The sequence below is a fragment of the Cupressus sempervirens genome, chromosome 10 (assembly GCF_028749045.1).
Source record: "Cupressus sempervirens isolate cs-2001-9-10 chromosome 10, ASM2874904v1, whole genome shotgun sequence".
Taxonomy (NCBI): Eukaryota; Viridiplantae; Streptophyta; class Pinopsida; order Cupressales; family Cupressaceae; genus Cupressus; species Cupressus sempervirens.
In genome coordinates, this window is record NC_143127.1 from 442533064 (window position 1) to 442548569 (window position 15506).

At 37.2% G+C, this 15506-nt stretch overlaps 1 protein-coding gene across 1 annotated transcript in view; it reads left to right on the forward strand.

Moving 5' to 3' along the window:
• Positions 1 to 15506, forward strand: part of LOC149534618 (DNA-directed RNA polymerase II subunit RPB1-like) — a 30717-nt gene that overhangs the window by 2570 nt on the left and 12641 nt on the right. The window lies entirely within an intron of this gene.

Here is a 15506-nt window from a genome sequence, read left to right on the forward strand (position 1 = left end):
GGTACGAGGTCAATCCAAAGACTCCCTGAGGCAATGGTTGGATACCTTATGCTTTATGTATTACATGCATGCTTAAGTAAATACTTGCTGTTTTTACTAAATTCATGTGTATACTTAATGTGTCTTGTTTGTTGTGAACTCATGCGTATGCCATGTGTACTGTGTATGCCTCATGGCTTAGATGTATTCCTATGTATGATAATGTTGTGTGGTTCTTATTTGTGACCCATGCCTTACATGTTTTCATAGGTACTCTTAATGCTTTAAAGGTTTACTTTATATGTCTTCAGCATGTTGATGTATATACCATGTCTTATGTGTATACTTCTTGTATCTATACTTCATGCATTAATGTATGCTTTGTGTATGTTTCGTGTCTTCATGCATCAATGTGTATACTTTGTATCTTCATGCATTGGCATGCATGTTTTGCACAATACTTCATGTCTTCTCATATTCATGCATATTTTTTGAAGTGTATACTCTATGTGTGGTTCTACTTTGGTTTATCTAGTATAATAGAATAACTAGAGGGGGATGAACTTGAGACATGTTATCGTGCAAACAGAATGGAAACCATTATAAGATGGCCTATGGTCATGAAAGAAAACTTAAGTTAAATCACCAAAAGGTACTATCAAATAACAAGAAGGTACTATCAAATAACAAGAAGGAAAACATGTAATTGCTTGAGGACAAGCAATTTTGGGAGGATAGGACTGTAGTATCCCCCACTCTAAAGTAAGATTTTATAATAAATAATAATAATATAATATACTATTACTATTAATGTATTATAGTGCTAATGATAGAGAAATACTAATTGGAGTTGGCAATGAGATAGTAATGTCAACGAAACAAAGTATTTGACTAATACGATCATCCATGGTGGTGCGCAGAGAAGAAAAGTTATAAGGAAAGTATTCAGACTTACTCATTTCATCCCAACATTACTAGAGTTAAATATCAATGACAACATGCTACTGATAAAAACTTAACTAAAACAATTGCTGTATCCAAATCTGACTAGTAGAATTATTAGTCTCTAGGAAATTAGAACTGTTGGAATGATAGTGAAATAGCCAATAATGGGACGATTCATATTATTGATGTATGAAAATCCATTTTAGCCAGCAATGATTAATGAATTAGAATGAGACATATCTCCTCAAGAAATGTATTTCAAAGTTATGACTGCTGGGAGAGTGATATGTATAAGGAGGCTGATATAACTAAGTCTCAAACAAGGAATTTAATCATTAATGAATTGCTTCTACATTATTGATGGTGATGGCAAGTTAAGAAGTGGTAACAATTATTAATATGAATTGTTGATTAGACAATGATCCTAATAGAAGGATATTGGGCTGTTATGAAAAGGTGCATATAAAGTGAGAAGATATGATTGGTTAAAGATGTGTGTCTTTTGAAGGATACTGATATATAAAGGATCACATAGTCAATGTAAAAGGGAGGGGGGAGGGGGATGGAATCAGAGCTTATAACATTAATTACAGTTTACAAGAAAGAGATCAAAGGATAAGTGTAATGAAATAACTTGTACAATAGAAGAAATAATATAAAATATTATATAAATACTTGATAATAATTGAGAGTAATAGGCCACTTCGAGGGGGCAACCTCGAAATATCTCCAATGAGAACACACTTCACAATATGATCTTGAAATAAGACTCACAACCTCTTGTATGTACCTAATTATGCTTAGGCTGAATAGACACAACCCTACATAACACGTAGGCCGACCTACCTACCTAAATAATAATATAATAATGATAACATGACTTAATTAAGGATTAAGATAGCCACAAGTTGACTATTTATAACCCTATACACACCAATATTAAGGGCGTAGCAATAAGAATATAGGAGAATCAAAATATATTGAAGAAATTGGTAAATGGAATTGTTATCTCTAAAAGTTGCACCTCGACTGGATTCTAAAATTTAGTCACTTCGAGTAACATGGAAACACTCCTAGGTAGTGGGTGTACCAAGATTAGTAGTGAATCTCCCGGTTCTAGGCCAGTTCCTTATGATGCTTCACCTATATGTTCTTCAAACATGAACTTAAAACTTGGGAGAGAAAGGGATAGAAGGATTTGCATGAATGTAAATGCTGAAAAGTAAACTTGAGGTGATACACCAAAACATTAAGATGAGAGTATTGCTGGCTTGACATGATGAAGCATTTCTGAACAATTAAGGTGAGCACAACATTGACCTCAGAAAACCCATACATAAATATTTCATGAGAAGGATATACTTTAGACAAGATACTAAGGGGAATGATGACATTCACAAGTTGACTACCTGAGATAAAGCATAGCTTCGCGACTTGTAACCTATATGAATATTCCAAAACTCCACTTGCAGATAAAATTGAAACATAAACTCAGGGATCTAAAATAAATCTCAAAAGTTATATCAAACCAGTGATTTAAGCAGCAAAGTGAAAACACAAGAGAATTGTTCCTTTATTCAAGCTTGAAAAGTAGTTCCACAAAATTCATCAAGATTGTTTGCAAAGTAATCTATAGAAAATGCTATGAAGGATACTCAAGAAATGACGACAAAACCGTTTTTTGCATAAAACTCCAACCTTCTATCCCCCTTTTCCACATCTTGGGAATCCTTGTAAAGAGAAAGATTGCAACAAGTTTTAGATGGGAGGGCACATGTCAAAAGACTATTGGAAGAATACAGAGATGCTTTCAGAAAGTTACATTTTTACATTTTCTGTATTCGGGTAAAACTAAGAAGATGGTTGTGAGATCGACTAGGTGGCAACTATTGCAAGAACCTTTAATTAATTCTGTTTGTCCTCTGATGCCTTTAATCATGTAAACCTTCAATTGCCTCCATTGACAAAGCCATGATATCCTCAACTGCTTCCATTGCTTCATGTCTTTTCAAGGGCCGTTCAAAATATTTGATTTCATCTAGACCTCTCCTTTTGCTTTACTCCATTCGAAATCAGATCTCCACATCACGTTGTTCCAGCTCTGCAAATTTGAAACTTGAATCCATTATTTTTTGCCACCTTCAGTCAATCTCCAGTGGACTGCCCCAACACGAGCCACGTGTCACTATTTGATAGGCTGGACTTGACACTTTTTCGCCTTTTTGCATCCTCGTAGCTATATTTCCTTGTTGACCAGGTTGACTTGCGATGATGCACTTAATCTTCATTCTAACCTTTATCGTGCCTTTGCAACTGTTTATCTCTTTTCTTTTCTGTATAGTATCTCTTTTCTTATCTCTTTTCTCTAATTGTTAAGTTCAGCCCGTGACTTTGTGATCTCCTTATTTTAATGCTCTGTTGTTGCTTTGCCATTCATCTTCACTAACATTTTTTGATATCGCGAGTGAGCAATCACCTTTGTCCTCTTATCATTCTAACTTTTTAGCATAGTCGCAGTTTAAAACCTCTTTCTATCCTCAACCATGCGACCAACCGAATGAATATCCTTTAACTGAGTTCTCCATATTGCGGCTTATTCTAATTGACTACCACTTGACATCGTGACTGTGCGATCACTTATATTTCTTTCATGCAAATATTTTCACTAGGTCGCTGACTTCCTTGCTTTTATGCTTCTTAATTACTTGACTAAGCGAACAAACGATTTCATGACTGCTTGTGGCTTATTCGCCAAGTCGTGGCTTGAGGTCTGACTGCATCATAAACCACTCCGAAAGCGTAAAGACCACAACTTAATCGCTGATCGCCTAGTGGCAACCTAACTATTAACTTTGATGTTTGAACCTGCGACTGTGCAATCCATAAGTTTTCATAGCTTCGCTGCCATGACCACAGGTTAGCAATTTAACCATGCGACTCAAGGCTTTTGTGATCTTGCAACCTTAACCTTGGGTCAACTTTAATCATTTGCCATGGAGTGAAAATAGTGAAATTGACCGCAGCATGTTTGACCTTTCACACGGTCGTGACTTAAAATCTTTGAAGCCCTTCGATGGAATGCATCGATTTCGTTGATTTGCTTTCATTCGATGGATTCCCCTTTGAAATTGACCCTTGCGACACTACGACTAAAGGATTTCAAAAGCACTTGGCCCACTATTTCGCAAGCTCGCACCTTAATCTTTAACTCAACCATTAACTCATGTGAAGGAGCGATCAAAGCAATCGTTGCATCGCAGCCCAAACCCTTGTTAAGCCTTTAACTCCTGTGATGATGCGATGAGAGTCTTTTCGTCGAGTCATTGCTTTAACCCCCTGGTTAGCTTGACCCTCTGCGACTGTGCAAAAACCATAACCCTAATTGCTGAGAAGAGCTCTTCGCACCATCACCACCCTTTTGACAGTTAGGCCATAACTGCTTGTGATCATGTGAACAAGCATGAAGTGCAAGATCACAACTTAACTTTGATTAAGCATAAAACATGCGAATATAAGGGGTTAGGAGACTTAGGGATATAAGAGGTAAATTAAGACCAACATTTTACGTATCCCTCGTGCATGTATGGCAATTATGAATAATACAAGAACGTGGGTCATGGCTACCACCCTGGATGTTCAACACTGGTCAACATTTCTACCAAATTGCATAGTGATAAAAATTGGTAATAGGAATCATGTGCATTGCTGGCAGCATTCAATTAATTGATCCTGTTAATATTACTCCAGAATGCTATTAATGGCTTCTATATATATATATATGTATATGGGGTTAATAGATATATTATACTATCCATATCAGTTACAATGGTAAGATCAGAAATGTGACATATATTAATATTATATATAATTATTAATAATTTTTATATCAGAGAAAAATATACACACGCATTAGATGGTAATATACTCATAGCTTATTTCATAATCACTCTTTGAATGTGAAGTATAGTCACAGAAAATTAAGAAGAATATATATTTTCTCAGAATCTATTTCTTATTTTGGCCTGAGAAGAAAGGGGATGAAATGTTTCCAAGGAGGGGATTGCCTAAAAGATTAAATCCAATCAGTGGTATTGCTCTTAGGGTAGGGGTCGACATTCCGGAAGACTTGAGGGCAAGTCCCAAGATAGGATATGGGCCGGGGCTTGGACCTGTAAGCTTTGAGGGAGCCTATTGTAATTGGTCTCTAGGAACCTTGGTCATAGCCCTAATCCTTCCTTCATCATGTTGAAGTAGTAATAAGGTGCACCTTGGTTATAGCCCTAATCCTTCCTTCGTCGTGTTGAATTACTGAATGAGTAATTCACATTACTTTGAATATTAATAGATTGAATCATTATATCTGTATCCTTTTAGCTTAATTTTGGGCTAAATTGGCTAATGACTATGTCTATACCTATCAGGGGACATTACATGATAATAGTCACATGGGCAGAGCTTGAAAAACAAAATAAACAAGCACATGGGCAGCCCAGGAAAGCTAGCCAACAGAAATTACAATAAGCTGCTCAAGCAGCAAGAGGAACACCTGATGGCGGAGGGGGGTCCATGTCATCTAGCTATCCCTATATGTTTGCAGGGTCTGGATTGATGTCAGGAATGGACCACCCCTTGTCAGCAGCAACTTTCACCGTTCTTATCTTGAGCACGAATAGTTGAAATAGCCAGAGACAATCTGGGAAGCCATTCAGAAGAGTTTGGCTGATCTCTTCTTCCTCTAGAGGCCAGCCAATCTCTGCCACCACCAAAAGATGACTGTACACCAATAGAAGTCCACAGAGAGACAAAACCTCTGTGGGGCAGGGAAGCAGAGTGCTGCCTAGCTAAGCTGCTCCCCTTGCCATGTTGATGATGGGAACCTTGGGACCTTGGGGTTTTGGAACTCTCTGAAGAACATTGGCCATGGCGGTGGCCATGGGTGCGATCTGGCTGTGGGAAGCAGAATTGTCTTGAGGGACCCCAGTCATTGCACAAGGAGCATTGCCTCGGTGATCAAGAAGCTCATGGAGGCGAGCTACCTTTGATGACCTTTAATTTATATAGCTTTGAAATTAATTTTCCCTTTGTTAAAGCAACTGGCTGCCATTGCTGAAACTGATGAAATTATTGAGGAATAACTGCACAAATATTTATATTTAAAGCTAATTAATCTCTTTTTAAGTATGGGCCAGGAGTTCCTAAATGAATGTTAGTGGAAGCCGTGCGACTGAAATGCAATTTTCTGCCACTGCTGAAACTGATGAAATTATTGATGAATAACTGCACAAATATCTATATCAAAAATCTAATTGATCTCTTGAAGCATGGGCCTGAAATTGTTAAATAAATGTTAGTGGAAGCTTTGTCTTTGCACAGTAATTTTCTCTTGCAAAGTGATTGTGGGCTAAATAGAGTGAAGGAACATTTATGAAATGGTGGTTGGAGCAAGCAGAATCCCCTTCAGAGAAAATTATACTCTCATACAAGTAAATGACAGGGAGTAATGCACAGACAAGAGGAGAGATTGTGAGCATTTAATGAAGGGAGCCACATGCTGCCAAGGACCGTCTTTGTAATGTACTCCTTTTTCCCATTCAGTTGATGGAGAGGTAGGCGTGGAGCAGCTGTCATTTCCTTAAACTGTGTCGTTGAGGAACCATTATTAATTAGTTTTTGTCTATGCTCCACAGAGTTTTGGAGATGGGGATGGCAAAATGTGTTTTAGGTACCAGGGTTCTGTATGGTTATTTTTTAGTGGGTGGTAGGGGATGACTCTCAAAAATAGGGGGCTTTCTATATATACTGAGAAATTTCAAATATTTATATCTTAATTTTGATAAAGCATTCATAAAAGACATTCTAGAAGCTTAGTACCGAATTGAGTTTTCACATGCGAATCGACAAGTAAATTAATCAATTTCAAATACTTTCATTGTCAATATATGACGTACATGCAGATAAAATGCTGAAAGGCTTTGAGTTTCAACCATGAATTGACATAAAATGTAAATACCAGTGTTATGCGAGAATGCTTCTAGGCTCATGGACCCTCACGTCTTCGAGATGGGGATGGGGCATCTCTACACCGCTAGCCAAGCACAACATAGCCGCTAACGGAATGTGGGGATGACATGACATTTTTAGAATGTTGTGGGAATGCATATGCCTCCCTTTGACTATTCTAGGGGTGTCTCTGAGATGGAGATGGGGCGTGTCTACACTGCTGGCCAAGCACCACGTAGCTGCCAACTGAGCGGGGGGACGACATGACATTTTTAGAATGTTGTGGGAATGCATAGGCCTCCCTTTGACTATTCAAGGGGTGTCTGCACATTATCTGGTGATGAACAATGGTTAAGTGATTTATTTCCGGTTCCATTTGAACCCTAGTCTATGGTGGGTCCCTATTGACATAATTGATGGTGTGATGAGTGATGATTAGTAATGTCATAGTGCAGATTTGATTGCATGATGATCAATTATTATGTTGTCATTGATGTCAACTATTGACTTAGTGTCCTAGTATGTTGCCTAGCATAACTGTGGTGAGTAAATTGTTGCAGTAAGGATTAGTTGTTGTGATCATTGAGAGAGCATTCTTAAGTGCATATGATGATTGTTGGTTTTGAAGTAAAGAGTAAGTTGATAAGTTAATTCATAGTGCAACTACTAGAACAGTTAGTGACAAGCAATAGGCGATTTGAGTGGTTTGTCAAATCCATGTTGGATGGAGTAGAGTGATTGTTGGATAATGTCAACAAGACAATGTAGCTCATGTGGTTATGATAGCAACTCATTATCATTACACTAGTGACAAATGATCGATGAAGCTGTGACATGTTTGATGATCATGTTAAGGAAGAATGAGCTCTCGATTAACGAGCAGTTAGTTAATGGTTGGCCACTAGTGTTGCAGGGACTTTGACGAGTCAGTAATGATCCAATGGCGTTGATGAACATCCAGAGGTGATGATCTAGCATTACATTGATTGAGAACAGTGTTTAGAGAAGATTCTAGAGGAAGCAAGTGGTTGGTCAAAATGTGTTTGACCTTTGGTAATAATTCTATGAATTAGTTGGTGTGGTCGTGCAAAAGTGTTATAGGGCATAAGCTTTTGTCTTTATGGCGGTTGGATCTAAACGAGATATTTGAATATGATAAAAGTAATATGTTTAGGGTTTGGTTAAGTCGGGGTAATGGAAAATTAATAGAAACAAATTAAAGAACAATTGAAGAAGTGGAAGGTGCGATCCAACCAGGAAGAAGTTAAGTGGGTTGAGAAGTGTGTTTAAACTTAAGAGGATTTGATCAGGTAGAGGCAAGGTTGTTACATAGGTCATGGTCATTCTTTCTATTTTTCTCTAACAATTGTAACAGTTGAAATCCCTTAACTGGGTCGATCCTTATAGGTCCTTGTTGTAAATCCTTTAACAGGGTGACACTTTAGGTATGGTTTGGACAGAAAGGAGATTTACATTAAATGCATATATGGATGTTGATTGGGTAGGTAATGTGGATGACAAGAAGAGCACAAGTGGTGGAGTATTCTTTTTGGGTGTAAGTACTTATTTTGTGGACAAGTAAGAAGCAAAATTGTGTATCTTAGTCAAAAACTGAAGCTGAGTATGTGGCCGTTGCAGTTAATTGCACACAAGCGATATGGATTAAGCAAATTATGGAAGGAATTTAGGACAAGATAGCAGAATTGATGGTTATCTACTGGGATGACACAAGTGCCATAAATATCTCAAAGAACCCAGTGATGCACTCCAAGCATATATCTAGCAAGTATCATTATCTTAGATAATAGGCTCAAGCAAAGGAAATAAAGTTGGAGTATGTGCCAACTAAGGAACCAGTAGTAGACATACTCACAAAGCCATTATCTAAGGATATGTTTGAATATCTAAGGGGCAAGTTAGGGTTTATTCCCCTACTTGAGATGAATTAAAGAAAGATGCAATTGCATCAATTCAAGTGTAGCAAGTTACGGGTCATTCCCTTATTTGCGATGAATTAAAGGAAGATGCAGTTTCATCAATTCAAGTGTACTCATTGAACATTCTTATGATTTGAATTAATGTTCTGAGGCTACTCCTTTGGGGGAGCAGTTGCAGTTGAGAAGTTAAGTATTCAAGAGTTAAAGGATTTGAGAATTAAGACAACAAGTGCTTATTGACACCTTTGGCATTGTTGTCAAAGGGGGAGAGAATGTATTGATCAGGTTAAGGAAAAGAAAATGCAGAGAAGTTCAGTGTGAGGGTGAGTATCTAGAGAAGACAGAAGTGGAAACATTTTGTTTCTAGCATTGATTGTATTGATTGTTGCTAAACAAATTTGTGCACATTGAGTATTGCGAAGCATAGCATATGTTGCCATCAATGCCAAATGGGGGGATTGTTGGCATAATTGATGGTGTGACGAGTGATGATTAGTAATGTCATAGTGCAAATTTGACTGCATAATTCAATTATCGCATTATCATTAATTTCAACTATTGACCTAGTGTCCTATTATGTTGCCTAGCATAACTATGGTGAGTAAAGTGTTGTATTAAGGATTAGTGGTTGTGATCGTTGAGAGAGCATTGGTGATGTCCCTTAAAGTGCACAGGGTGACTGTTGTTGCTAAAGTATAGAGTAAGCTGACCAGTGAATTTATAGTGCAACTACTAGAATAGTTAGCGACAAGCGATAAGTGATTTGAGTGGTTTGTCAAAATCCATGTTGGATGGAGTAGAATGATTGTTGGATAATGTTAACAAGACAATGAAGCTAATGTGGTTACAATAGCAACTTATTATCATTACAAGCAAAGCATTTCCAGGATGGAAAGGTGACTAATGAAATAGTGACAAATGACTAGTGAAGTTGTGACATGTTTGATGCACAGGTTAAAGAAGAATGAGTTCTTGAGTAACAATCAATTAATTGATGATTGGCGGCTGGTGACAATGTTGCAATGACTTTCGATGAGTTAGTAGTGATCCAATGATGTGGATGAACATTTGGATGTTATTTGGCATTATATTGATCGAGAATAGTGCGTGGTCAAGATTCTAGACATAGCATGAGGTTGGGCAAAACATGTTTCACCTTTGACACATCAGTCAATGAATTAGTTGGTACGGTCGTGTAAAAGCATTGTGGAGCATAAGATATTGTCTTATGGCGGTTGGATCTGAGCGGGATATTTTAATTTGATAGTAGTCATAAGCTTAGGGTTTGGTTAAGTTGAATGGAAAACCAAGATAAATAGGTGAAAAAGGAACACTTTTGTTGTTGATGGTGGTCCAGTAAGTGCGGTGAAGAAGTGCGAGGTGTAGTCCAGCCAAGAAGAAGTTAAGTGTGTTGAGAAGTGAGTTTGAGCTTAAGAGGATTTGATCAGGTAGAGGTAGTGTTGTTATACATATCATTCTTTTTGTTGTTCCCTTACAGTTGCAATAGTTCAAATCCCTTAACATGGTGGATCCTTACAGGTTGTTGTAAATCCTTTAACAAGGTAGCTAGTGTTCAAAGTCCTTTAACAAGGCCACCTCTAACAAGGTAAGGCTCCTAATAGGGCTAGAGGTAAATCCCTTGACATGGTGACACCTAACAACGTCTTTGTAGCTCCTAACAGGGTTAAGCTCCTTACAGGGTGTATTGCAGAAGAGTACATATTTGTGAGCACTAATCCCCACTGCTGTTTTGATTTAAGTTGGGTTTCTGTGTAACCAAACTATCTGTATCAAATATGTGGATGTTTTCATGTGCTACTATTGAGTTGTTTATCTGTTGAAGGTTTTAGAAGTTGAAAAGGTTGATTATTTGGCTGATTATTGATTCACCCCTCTCAGTGATCTAATCACTTAGGATCAAGAGTCTCATCTAGGGCTCCAGGCCTACAAAACTCCTTACAAGTTTCATTTTTACTCACAATTAAAAGATGAAATGGAATGTCAAGATTCCTCCACTTTTCATGTTCATACAATGAAATGTCCAAGTGAAGGACAAATGTTCCTTAGTTATGTTTTCATAAATTGTTTGTGACAACAAATAGAGACAAGTGAGAAAGAGAGAAAAGAGTGATTAGAGTACGAGTGAGTGCAAGTAAAAGAGGAGTGACAAGGAACAAGAAGAAGAAGAGGAGGAAGACTCTACATCTTGAAGAGATATTTCAAACACAAGGTAATTTTTTTTTGTTTTGTTTTCTGATTTTCCTTGGCAATCATTTTTGTTGTTTCAATATTTTAATTTCTTTTCATTCTTGTGTAATATTTTCTAAATCATATGTTATGTTGAATCTTAAAGGTGTGCCTTGAAGATTGATTTTTAAAAAAATTTTCTTTACAATTTGAAATTTGATCTTGTAAAAAAATTCAAGATTCAAAATTTTGATTTTTATAAGTATGCTAAACTAGGTGCTTATTCAATTTATTTTTGTTGTGTTGTGCAATGTCACAATTAGCACCCACATACATTACTTGAGTGACATGGAAAATCATTCTAATGGTGCATGTTAGGTAGAATGTGAACTTGCACGTGAGGTTGAGGGGGATGAGCATGGGGCTGATTCAGAAGGTCAAAGTAGTTCCATGACCAATGCACCTGTTACTATAGAATGCCCTTCAAAGCTTTTGGGAGAGTTTGCTAGGGGTCGTTATGATCCCAAATCTTTTCTCAAACGGTTTGCAACAAGAATAATAACCCGAACACCAAGTTGTGGCACAATGAATTGGAGATGCAAAATTTGTAATACAAAATGGTTTAGGAGCATTACTAGAGTTGATGCTTTCTTCCTCTTCTGGAAAGGTGAAGATGTGGAACATTATAAATTTTTGCAAGAGCCTATAAACATTGAGTACAAAATTGAGTTAAACATGTTTTGGTTTGTTCTTGAAGACCACAGAGTTGCAATGTCCACTATTTTGTTTGGTAGGATTCAAGTTCAAACTATATAATAGAGGCAATGCCATTCGTACATTGCATTGGAGTAGGAATGATGTTAGAGTTAGTTTCAGGACCTTTATCCACTTGTAGTATTGTGGTTGAATTTGATGCATGAGAGGACAAGGGGAAATACAAGATGTAAAGTAACCCCATACAATTTGCATCTTACGAATCATATAGATGATGCTGTTGGAAAGCTCTTCTTTGTCAATGGCGTCCCATTTCATGTTGCTTGATTTCCTTATTATAAGGAGATGATGTTGATGTTAGCGAGGGGAAGACCATCATATGTGCCACCAGGTGAGCACAAATTGAGTACCATGATCTTGGATAACATTTATGCTCAGATCGATGTTTTGTTGGAGAAGATGAAGGCATATTGGGCAAAGCCAAAATGCAACATAGTTTTGCATGGGTGGATAAACATTGTCCATTGTCTACTCATCAACATCATGGTTACATCAAAGGGCTCATACTTTCTTAGGGTTGTTGATTTTTCAAGCCAATCACAATTTTGCTGATTTTCAATTTCACTTCCCTAAGGAGGTTGGATTACAAAATGTGGCCCACATAGTGACATATGCAACACATTTGTGGACAGCTATAGGGAAACTTATTGGGGTAGTTCTAAAAACATATTTGGTGGAGTCCATGCTGTGTACATGCCATGAACAATGCAATCAAGGACATGGGATAGATTGTTTGGATTGGAGGAGTGGTCAACAATGTGAGAAATGTGTAAATTTTTATTTCTAACCACACTTCACATCCACTCTTCTGAAGATTCACAAAGGAGTTCTTGAAACCAACTAAGAGCATATTTGCATCCTATTTAACTCTCTTGGAGAGAATGCTAGATTTGTAAGACCCATTGCAACTCATGGTTATGACAAATGATTAGAATTAATGAATTAAGGCCAAGACAAGTAAAGGAAAGGGGTGAAGGAGATAGTGTAGTGATATATTTTTGAGTCATGCAAAACATAGTTTCTATCATTACTATGGTTTTCCAGGTCAATGATTTGGGATGGAGACACATCTACCCTTGGAGAGGTCTATGAGTGCATTGATTCTATGCTTGACTAAGTGAGGGCTGCTATGCGAGAGAATGATCCCACTCTCGCATTCTATTTGATCAATCATGTATTGCAAATGGGGCAAGCTGAACACTCCCTTGCACATGAATGCTCATGCATTGAATCCGAAGTGGTACATACCTAGGCTTAATAGAGTCACATAGATTCATGATGACAAGCTAAAGGCAAGGTTCTTCAGATGCATTGATGAGATGTATGATGTTGAAATTGCTGACAAGATTCGCGTTGTGTGGATGTATTTTACCCCCCTTAAGGGTTATTTGGATGCGACGAAGATAAATATAGGAACTATTGCACAAGAGGACTCAAATTTGTGGTGGAACTTGATGGAGCCTAATTTTTAAGGTCTCCATTTTTTGTACCCTATAGGCAAGAGGGAGTGTTAATATGTGAAGATAGCCATGTTCAAGAACAAACATATAGACCATTCCTTGGTGCCAACAAAACATTGGGTGGTTTCAGTATTCATGGAGACACGAGAAGTCTATAGGTGAGACAGTTATCTAGGTTAGAGAAAGCATCGAACTTGAACCATATTTCACTGCCAAACACATTCAAAGATAAGAACACAATATATGATTTATTCTACATCTAAGAATTGAAGAGGAGGAGAGATTGTAAAGTGACCTCAACATAGGTGGAGAGAGGAAAATGAACATGCATGACGATAATAAAGGTCATGGACGAGTTGGCAATCAACAACAAGAATCCTTGTGCACGGAAAGGATAAGTCGAGTAGAGCTACATAATCACATGCTATACCCAAGACAAGGGTCAAAATGATGGGATAGACATTCTTGGTGCCACTTGGATTGAAGACAAAATTCACAGTAGTCTATAATTGCTTCACAAAGTGACAACAAAATCATAGGTGCATCATACAATGACGATACCATGGAATATAAGCACGAGGAAAAATGATGGTCATTAACGTTTAAACAAGCAACAATGAAGTCCGATAGAACATGATCCAATCTTGAGGAATCTTTTTAGTGAAACACATGCCATGACCTTTTCTTTCTCATGCGATCATGGAAGATTATTGCTTGCCAACCCTGACAACTATGGATGATGCAGCCTCAGAAGATGTAAGTGTAGCGACAATCCCTATCTCATTGAAATTTAGAAAGGAGTCTACTTCTGGTAGCAGAAGGCCACATTCGAACATCTTGGTCCATTCATTATGACTTGCGCTCAACAAGAACAAAGCTTTGATTCAAAATTATTTCTCAAACTATAGTCTTCATTGGAAATTCATGGTGTAAGAGGACAGAGGAAATAAACAATATAATATTTAAGGTTATTGACCGCCAAATATGGCAAATGTGACTATGGTAAATGAAAATTAATTATAAGTTACAATTATTAGAAGAGAATAAACAACAAAGTATGATTATCTAAAGAGGGGGCATTGCTTCGAGGGAGACGACTTTTTTGAAATGTCATTTCCTCTTAAGTTATAAGATATAAAAGGATATCCAAATTAAAAACAACAAAGACACAATTCGACATTCACATATTAAAAAAGAAGTATTTTATATCTATTTATAAGGAGGAATAAGGAGCAATAATATGAATTCAATTATTTTATTTTAATAATAAAATAAAATATCCTTTGTTTATTATTAAAGACGCAAAGATTTAAACTATAGGTGAATCGTCCCTTGTAATTAATTTTTGAATTTTGTGTACAACTTAAATGTCAGATAAGTGGACATGGTCATTTAGCATCTTAAATTCGATCATCATAGATATTGTGAAATATTAAATTGTTTCTGTATTTGTGTCCAGTTTGTCTCCTTACCAGAGGAGTTAAGGTTCAATCTAGATTAATTTAAGATTGCATATATATTTGATCTGCTGCATCTTGATTATTTAATTGTTGGCAATATAAGTGTGTAGAACATTATAGAGTGGTACGTGAAAATCTTCACTGAAGTTGACTCTATTGCCTGAATAAGCTAAAGTAGTGGTCTTTTATCATTGAAGTAGTGGATTTATATTTGAAGTCAGAAAATCTATAACTTCGTTCTTACAATCCTCAAATCCATAAAACCTTATAGAAAACGTTCATTTCAAACTATCTAATAACTCTGTATTAATCAAGCTCAAAGACCTTGCCAGTCGGAGAACTCCAAAGCTTAAATTCGCTTTAGAAAAGCTCTGAACCAAGTGATGAGGTTTGAGGAGAGGGTCTTCCTGCCTAGGTGGAGCGGACCCTAAAGTGTAGGGGAATCAAGGTGATTCTTGTTCATTGGCCAGAATTGATTGCGGAATCCTATCGGAGAAGTGGCATGCTTTTGGATTTCCAATCTGCGGTTTTGGGAACCAACAGAACTGTCATAGATAGGAATTCAAGAGTACTGCACTAGCCATTTGTGTGGCATCTCAGGTTTCTAGTTCTTTAGCTGTAGAGAGGAACTATTCTACTTGTGGCTTCAGCTATCTTTTAAGAGTCTCTTAAGAGGAATAGACTTACCTTTGCAAGAGTAGAGAAGCTAGTGGCTGTTCATAGTGCCTTGCATGTCATTGACTGCAAGACATGGGTACAAGGAG